Consider the following 9,650-nt stretch of genomic DNA (forward strand, 5'->3'; position numbering starts at 1 on the left):
GTTTGATGCTGAATAATTATATGGCAAATATGTAGGATATAGAAAAACCACAGATGTGACCATCAGCAAAAGCCTTGTGGGAGATGGGGGTCAAAGGGAAGCAATGGCCATGACTGAGGTGATGAATTTTTGGCTTTTCTCTTATGCAATTAACAAGCAATGCTGCTATTAATTTGCCACCCTCAGAGTCATCACTGGTCAGATGTGTTAGGGTCAAGGGGCATAGGGTCAGAGCAGGGGTCAGCATCTCAGAAGCCTTGAAAAGAAACGAGAAAATGAAAGAAATCCAAATTAAATGGTAGAGCACACTTTTAGCAGTGTGGCAGGGGGTGAGGCATCCATTTAATGTTAAGACTCCTGGTTTAGAATAATAAAAATGTTCTCTGCACATTTAATTCAAAGTAATCAATCTGAGGTGCAGCACTTGAGCATCCAATAAAAGAAAATCAATGTCTCTACAAGAGAAGACAAACAATGCCAGCTTTTACTAAAGGGATTATAGGTTAACATTTATTCAGTGTATTGTAATCTGATGTCAAGTAGTATAAAATCAAGCCAACAATCCATTATCACCCGTTATAGGCTAGGTGCTGATGTCATGCAAATTGACTTTTCATAGAACTTATTAAATCATTTCTGTGTTCTTGCTATAGAAGATTTTTATACAGCTGCTGAACTTCAATAAATTCTGTTTCATACTTGTACTGAGGAATATCAAAAAGACAAATATTTGTCATTTCAAAGCACAGTTTAAATTTTTGCATGGTTTCCTTGTGCTTCCTATCATTAATTAATCAAACGGAACGTAGTTTGTCTTAGGTTAGTAACAGGCAAAAAAAAATCATTATTTTGAGAACCAATAAAAAGTAGTAATTCTCTGACTCTCTAGTTTGGTCCTGCTTACCTCCCATGAATGATATTAATTTTTAAGTATTAAGTAGAATAAATTGACTGTGAAAAAAGGCAGTTTTTAAAAGACGCCTGTTCTGTTTAGAGTTAATCATGGTAATTTGTAATAAAATGCTTTGTAGGGAAGAAGGATTCCATGCAAATGTCAGCTCTCAAAAGAAATCTTTGACAATGAAAGGCCCAAACCTGTTCCCAAGCAAAATCAATTGGAATTTGCCACTGATGTTAGTCAGGGTGAAACAGGGCTAACATGTCTGCCTTTAATAAGCTGCACTAAAAGGAGTAAAGCCTTTTAAATGATGTATCATAAAAATGGATTTGTGTCCATCACAAGCATTTTTCTAGGTGTTAATTCAGAGGAATATAGACGGTTTGGGAATGTGGCTCAAAACCCCAGTTTGTCCTGTTGGTTACTGGCTGTAGTAAAAACCACTTAATCATATCAGCTGGGATGAGGAAAAGCATAGTGCTCTTTTCAAGTTTCAGGAAAAGTCAGTACTCTTGAGTTTAACATCAAACAAAATAGCTAAAGAAGTTGTCAAAGTTAATGTTATTTTTGAAACAGTATGGTTCACTGTTAGGGTTGGGTCACTTTTATGTGTGTGGAAAAATATTACCACATGTTTGAAAACAGTGCTGATATTCTGCAGCTGCAAAGCTCTGCTACTTCAAAACACTTCAGAATTTAGACAGAGGTAGGAAGGGAAATTGGATATGACACTATTTTTATTTTAAAAGCTAAGTTTGGTTTTTCTACCCTTGACACAGCAGAATATTTTAGCCAGGAAGATGTCTTTTGTTTTTTCCTCCTTCTTTTTTTTATACATAACATTGTAGTTCTAAAAGGAAAATAAAGCCCCAAGGTTCTCAGTGTCACAGTGTCACTCCTCTAGCAGGCCAATGAAGGCAGTGCAAATTTTGATTATTTGAGCAATGAAAAATAAGGGTAAAAAATGATTGTGTGGATTTGGCAGAGAGAAAATTAATGCTCCTTCTTTTGCACTGCTAATTGTTGGATCATTTTGCAAGTCTTTGCATGGATTTCTACCTCAGTTTCTCCTCTCTAAACCAGGAAAATTTTGTTGCAACATCGTTTCAGCTTTCTGCATGTTCAAACCCAGATGACTACAAGAGGGAGAAACCCCTTTTTAGGGACTGATGCTAAAAAGCTGCTTGAGCCTCAAAATTCAACTATGTGTTGGGAAAGCCAAAATTTTCGTCTCAATTTTTTCTCAAGTGAAGTTTAGGCTAAAATAAGTGTGAAAAGCCCATTAAGAGTTCATCCTATACTTCTCCCACCAAGGTGAGCCAAGCTACAGCTTTGAGTCCCATCCATTATCTGCAAATTTTTAGACCTGACTTCTTCTCAAGACTCGCTGCTGTTTTGCTATGTTGTCTTCATTTTCCACAGGCAATGATTTGCTTTCTGTGCCCATGGCTGCCTGTCTCAAGGGCATTTCCTGTGGAATTCAAAGCACCAGTGCCAAGGAGAAAGCTGTGCTGCAGAATTGATAGCTCACCCCCATCAACACCCATTTTTGCTGTGGTAGCTGCTTAAAAGTCTGGCAATTTGAATTAAAACTTAAAATGTCAGAGTGATATTAGATAGTTCATATCATCCACAGTCACCAATGAACTGATGTTCTTATGCTTTACCCCTTTCTGCACAGAGAATCATGACTCAGAAAATCCAAAGTGCATGAAAAAAAGTGTGAAAACAAGAAGGTGGTCAGATACAAGAGGTTGATATTAAGCTAAAAGACCCTCCTGCTGGAAAATATCCTGGTTTTCAGATTCTGAATGATTTATGCCAAGGTTTCAAGAAAAAAGGGGAAGTGGTTTTGCCTGAAGAAGAAGGACATCATAGACCTATGGCTTTGAAAAGCATCCTGCTTCTGCATTTTTCATCTGAGGGCCACAAAAGGTCTGTGGTGGGTTTCTGTATAATTCTAGTTGACAGTGGGGTTTAGAAAGATACAACCAGTTAAAGGTGATTGAATACCAAGGGCTGAGCAGCACTTATTATGCCTGTTGTTGTGAGAATTCAATTCATTATTGTAACATACCGAAACAACAGAGCAGCTGCACCGGACATGGTTGTAGTATTGATTTGGCTTCTCAAAAGTCTTCTCTTAGGATACAGAGTGCAGACAAACATGAACAAACATCACTCAGTTCCCCTAATTCTGTTATGTGCTCCCTACACCTCAAAGCAAAGCAACCTCAAGATACAGGAAAACGTCTCTTTAGTTGAAGGCAGACAGGGCTCTAAGCCTGACTCAAGGGGGTTGTGCAAATGTGGTGACCTTTCTTCCAGAGACCACATTTTACACTCAACTTGCCATTAAAGATCTGTACTCCCTCGAGGCCCATAGTCAACTTGTGTGTTTTTTCCACTAGGGTTAAAAATCAGTGTGGCACTGTGCCCCCCCTGCATACTAAACAGACTGGTGCATAAATAAGAGGCAGACCAGACAACTGTCCAAGGAAAATTGCATCTTTTTAAAAATATTTTTTTTAATACAGGTGATGACTAAAGGAACTGAGGAAAAAAAAAAATCCAAAGCAATTTAATTGGAGATAAGAAAAGGATTTAATTCGGTTACAAGATGCGCGTGTCCCCCGTGTCTCAGACATTACAATTTATAACACTGCCTGTCCAATCCAAGGTTTTCCCACTCTCTGGCTTTTGCCCTGGACCACCCTCAGTCATGCCCCTTGAGAACTGGGGATGGGGTCTTTTGAGACCACCTCTTCATCTGTCTTCATCTTCTTCAGAGCACAAAGGGCACACATTCACCCAGTTTTTGACTGTACTCTGCGGTTTAGGCCAAAGTACAAGTCTTCTCTGAACAGAATAGGCCTACCTTGACAAGAGACTAAACATTTCTAATGGAATTCAGGGAATATGGGATATTCAGGGATATGGGAAATCGGGGTAAGAGGGTTGTAGTTACTATGCTAAGGGTAAGAGAATAAGGGCTGCTGCCTCTAAATCTACTTCTATATAACTACTTATAAAACTTATAAAAATTAGAAAAATCAAAAAACTAAAAGGACCTTAAGGTATCACAGGGTATTTGCCTGCATGGTGACAAATGCAATATCTAACTGGGCTAGTGTGAGTTCCCTTGCTGCAAACACCAAATGCACAGGAAATGGTGCACTTTTCTCAGGCTCTAAATTAACCATAAAAATCAGAGCAAACGAAAGCAGCCTCTACCTGCACCCAATGTCAACAAATGTACTTTGGAAGTGCAGAACTGCAAATGAGGAGTGTTTCCACTTCCTTTGTGGTAGGCTAAACAGAACATTTCCATGAGCACCTTGCATGTTCAGCTGGGTTTCAGCCACTCAACTTTGTTCACAACATGCAGCATCTCTGCAGTCCTTCCATGCGAACTACTGGAGGCCCTTGGCCAGAGTAAGGGCTTTGGTCCTTATGCACAAGTTACGGAGAAGTCCTGTTAAAACATAGTAGCATTATGCTATTAAGATCAACACAAAAAACTGTGCCATCTGGGACTTTTTCTATTATGTACCTTCTAGTCATTCCACCCTCAACTCTTCCTCAGCGCTGTGGGCACACAAGCTTTCAAACACAAATTCCAAATTTCACCTCTTAGAGCAACCTGCCAACAATGGGTATAGAAAACAGAATGGCTCTGGAAAGAGAAAGAGTGTTTGCAAAATACTTACCTCCCCTGCAGAACAGAGCCCCAGATTTATCTTCCTAAGCTCCCAAATGGCTCTCATGTGCAGACCTGGTATGGTAAAAAAGAACTTTATACAATAAACACATGTGAGATCTCTTCAAGGGGTGAACATCCAGCAGCCTTTAAAAGGAACAGACAATTTGGTCTATTTCAAAAGCAGCATCTGAGTAATGAAAGCTTGATTTTGCATTGAATTCCTTGAAGCAGCACACTTCAAGGAATTAAACTTGAACATAATGTTTCATACGTAAAACTATATTCCTATCTCTGCAAACGGTAACAACTAAACATACTTTCTCAAAAATTATTTGAAGAAGACCTGAAAAGTTTTCTCTGAAATAGAAAGAGCATATTATTAATTGTGAAAGTACAGTGGCACATCAGAGAAAAGCTGTGTCCTTGCAAATCACTGGGGATTTGTGAAAACTCATATGATGAATTATTGTGGTGGTGATCCACATGGACTCTGCCAGCAGCAGAAAGCATGGTCCCCAGAAAGATGAGGGTTCTGTTTCCATCTGGTGCTTTTCCCTTTCCTCCCCACCCACCCCCAGCAAGTGAGGGGGTGGGAAATTACTTCTTAAAGAGACAATCTCTCCAAAATAACGTTGGAAAAAAAAGGAACAAAATACAAGAATCTACTTTAACCATGACAATAGGCAGTATAAGAAATAGGAAATACATCTGTCAGCAGTAGGTGATTCATAGTGGTTTATCTTTTAAAAGTCAGTGCTCAGTTGGATATCTTGCAAAGTGATTTTTATCCATTGGCTCACAGTACTTCACCAGAGTTTAGTACCAAACCCTCATGCTCAGGCACGGAAATGAACTTGTGATCCCAGGGCGACATCAGTGACAGTCAGGAACAGTCTGTGCCCTCTGTGCCACCTTCCCCATCTTGGGTCATCTACCGCCACCACCTACGTCTCCTAGAGCGCTTCCATCAACGCTGCCTCTGTTCAATCTTAAACATCCACTGGTCAGATTATGTGACCAATACATCTGTCCTAGAGCAAGCAGATGTCACAAGTATTGAGGCCATGTTACTGAGAAAGCAGCTGCGATGGGCAGGGCACGTCTCAAGGATGAAGGACCACCGCCTCCCTAAGATCCTGCTCTATGGTGAACTTACCACCGGCTGCCGCATGAGAGGAGCCCCGAAGAAAAGATACAAGGACTCCCTGAAACAACATCTCAGCCTTGGCCATATTGATCACCATAACTGGTCTACTCTGGCCTCAAATCGGGAGGCCTGGAGACACACCATCTATAACGCTGCTGTCTCCTTCGAGAACACACGCAGGATCACTCTCGAGGTAAAAAGGCAACACAGAAAGAACCGTAAATTGCAAAAGGCACCACCTAAGGAATCTTTCTGTTGTGCCTTTTGCAATCGGATATGTCTGTCACGTATTGGCCTCATAAGCCACCAGCGTGCCTGTAGCAAATGTGGATAGAGCCTTCCCAAATCTTCGTTCGCGAAGCCTAGCCATGATGATGATCTTTAAAAAGTTAAATAATTTTTAAAGGCAGGCAGCAATTTTAATTTGATTAGAGGAATTTTTTTCTCTCTGCTGCACCCCAAATTATTACCCCATTATTTGGTTAAGCAGAGCATCTGAAGACAAATTCAAGTTACTAAGGCATCCGTTATAACATTAAATAGAATACACAGAGCCCCTTCCCAGCTCAATGGCAACAGCAGTCTGTAGCTTGTGTCACAAGTCTTTCATATGATCACTAAACACCACAGTAAACATAAGTTTTAAAAGACAAAGGAAAATAGCTGCCTTAAATACCACCATGGCTACTAGTTATCAGAATTGGGTGGGCAAGCACTTCAGTGGGGAGCTGTACCTGGTAAGGAAATATCCTGTATGTACTCACAGCTGGAAGTTGAGTTAATTAAAGTATGAATAATAACTACTCTAACACCCTCATAAGCCTATATTACAAGCAGCTATTTGATATAAGGCTGCTTGATCTTGTCTCAAAGCTAAAAGAATCTCCATTTTAATATTTCCTCTAACACTTGAAATGTTTGGTTCTCAAGGAAGGTATTTGGTTAGAAAAGAATTCAATGTCAGAAACATATCTTTTCTTTGTTGCATTCCCCTCCCAAAAAAGCCCACCATGGTATAGTACAAAAAAACTAGCAGAATTCCATTTCTATTTTAATGAATGTAATTCCAGGATGCACTTGTTATGAAACAGGACTGAAAAGACAGTAGCTTTCTTGGAAACCAAAAAAAACATAGTCCGTAAATAATTTCATTATATATGTGTTGGATATATTGGCTTTCCTTCGTAATGAGATAGAAAAGTATTGTAGATGTAGGTTCCAAGTTCTTTTGAATTTGATCTTTTTCCTCCAAGATGCTTTGTAGATTGTAGACTATCTCCTTCACAAGGCAAACCCCAATACCCATTGTATTTTGCAACCTGCTGAGAAAAATTAATGTATTCTGCATATGTTACCATATTTGCAATCCTACTTTGAATCACCAGTGAAGTCATAGCCTCTAAAAAAACCTACCTTCAGATCAGCCAGAGAAAGAGTAATGTTTTCCCTAGTTTCCCCTGATTACCCTTTAGTCTGCTGTTTCTAGGTCCTGCACAAATACACAAGAAGCTGCTTTAGTCATTCTGGAAGGTATTTTCTCCCTTTTTGTTTATTACATATCTCAGTGATATCTTTCTCCAGTTATTCTTCAAGCCATTGCCATGACATTTCAACTTCATTTACTTATTGCAAAAGACCTTTGTAGGATTTTCTGTAAAGTTAGAACTACTTATAATAGGTTTCCTGTCATATTAAATAGTCAGTAAGCTCACTGAAACCGCAAGTCAAACTTTACGTTGACTTTCTTATGTCCATCTGTTTGTTTCAGAGGCTCAAGACCTTCAGCTATAATAGTGGGTTGTAATATTTTTCTTTAAAAAAAAAAAGATTAGTTTGCACAAGAAGATCACAGCTTTAAAAGAAGGAAGATTTTTGATTACCTGCCTGAAAATAAATCTTATAACAAGGGACCCAGAATCTCCTTAGGAAAATGAAAACTATTTATTAAACAGCATAATCGGTTTTGAAAAACCTACTCTCGGCTATTAGGCAGGTAGTATTTGTTTGTCCATTCTTTTATTCTTTTTATTTATCAGGCCAAACAGCTGTGAAAGGGTCATTCCAATCTCTAACACTGACATAGAATGGTGTGAACCAAGGTCTTTCCATAAAAAGGAAGCTATTCACATTTCAGTAGCCATGTTATTTAACTCGATGTAACTTATTGGATAATTAGCCAAATTTGACAGAGTATCCTGTAGTTCCACGAAAGGCCAGAAAATTTACTGAAATTTTGTGGCCAAACACTGGACAAAATGGCACATTGTCCTTACCAACTTTGTAGTGGCAAAGGCCTTTAGTTTTCTAATTCACAGTGTGCACTGCAAGATACGACAGTTTTCATAGATTATATGCATTATAAATTAAAACTGAAGCTCAGCTTTAAAACACCTGAAATAGTTCTCTAAAGTCAGTAAAAAACTCAATAAAAAAGAACAAAATACAACTGGGTGTTACATGTGAGATTTCAACTCAAAACATGATTGCATCAACTGCAAATCTTCATTCCTTGAAGAGCTGTTTCATGAGTGTCATGATGGGTTTACTAGCGCTCTGGAACTGAAGATGGTTAATTCCAGGGGTGGACTTGACTTCCTGGTTCTGACCCAAGGAAGAACCAATCGAAAGCTTTAGTAACACCTCTGCGAATTTCATATTTAAGAGGCCGGAAGAGAAGCCTTGTCGTGCAGAAGAAATTAGAACCAAGAAGGTGACAGAGAGAGAGAGAGAGCTGGCTGGCCTGAGGGGCCAGGCCCCCCCTCCCGGCCCAGGCCTGGGGGGCCCTGGCGCAGCACTAGAGCTGGGCTGGGTGCTGTGGCCAGGGCTGGGGTGCCTCGCCCAGTGTGAGTGGGGGTGGCGGCGATGGCCCGGAGCGGCCAGCTGCGGCCAGGGCCAGGCCCCTGGCCAAGACATGCAGCAGAGCTCAGAAGAAATTCCAGAGAGTAAGAGAAAAGCTGCCTGGAGCGGCAGCAGTGCACGGTCAGGAGTGGCCCAGAGTGGGCCTGGAACGGCAGCAGAGCATGGTACAGAGCAGAGCGGATAGGAGAAGCACAGCCAACAGAGCTACTGCCGCCGCTCAAATCTGCAACTCAGAGCGAGAGAGAGAGCAGCTGCGTTGAGCAGGTTTATTCTGGGTGGGACTCTGATGAAAACTATCGGAGTATAAAGACTGAGATGAACCCCAGAACCTGCAACCCGGGGGAGGAGTGGACCCAACTTGGAGGGATCCTCCAAGAGCTTATTCCCCTGGAGGGACCCCACAAAACAGGGATGAAAGACTCAGAGCTCTAACTCCCTGTAACCTGTGGGGAAGATCATGGTGAAGTGAGTTGTCCCCCTGCAGCCTTTGAAAGGACCTTGGGGGGTGCAGAGATCCCCCACACCCCGATGAAAAAAGACCTTAGCTATCACACTGAGAGTTTCTCCTCCTGCATTGATGCAGGTGGCCAAAGGGTGGTTGTATTTTATTATTTAGTTTCTATTCTGTTAGCAATAAATTTTAGTATTATTCCTCACATCGAGTCTGTCTAGCCTGTTGTGAACCTCTCTCATCTTTTAGCACTTTTTCAGGGGTTTGAATCCAGTCAGAGTAAACCCACGACAATGAGCTAACAGGGAGATACATAAAAAGAATAAAATCCAGTTCCTTCTGTCATCACTTCAATGTGACAGATGCCACCCCAAAAACATTTTGGCAGGAGCATCCACCTGATGTGATGCTCCACAACAAACATGACCACTGCTCTCAGGTGCTTTCTTCCCTCCCAGCCCCATAATTTCCATATGATCTTGTGCAGTCATATGTGACCTGTGGGATCACCCCTGTGGAGGTCCTAGAATTCCTGGAGTAAAAAGTAGAGTTATAACACGAGAACAGAATCATCTAGAGATGGTAGAAATGT

At 40.7% G+C, this 9,650-nt stretch overlaps 1 long non-coding RNA gene across 1 annotated transcript; it reads right to left on the reverse strand.

Annotated features, from left to right (window-relative positions):
* Positions 1 to 3,511: 3,511 nt before the first annotated feature.
* Positions 3,512 to 8,237, reverse strand: LOC108496136. Its single transcript, XR_001874336.1, has 3 exons — positions 7,162 to 8,237; positions 4,609 to 4,673; positions 3,512 to 4,373 (listed from the first exon to the last, which is right to left on the reverse strand). It is a non-coding gene; the product is annotated as an uncharacterized LOC108496136 (long non-coding RNA).
* Between the last annotated feature and the right edge of the window lie 1,413 nt (positions 8,238 to 9,650).

This window comes from Lepidothrix coronata, unplaced genomic scaffold (assembly GCF_001604755.1).
Source record: "Lepidothrix coronata isolate B3197 unplaced genomic scaffold, Lepidothrix_coronata-1.0 Scaffold37, whole genome shotgun sequence".
Lineage (NCBI taxonomy): Eukaryota > Metazoa > Chordata > Aves > Passeriformes > Pipridae > Lepidothrix > Lepidothrix coronata.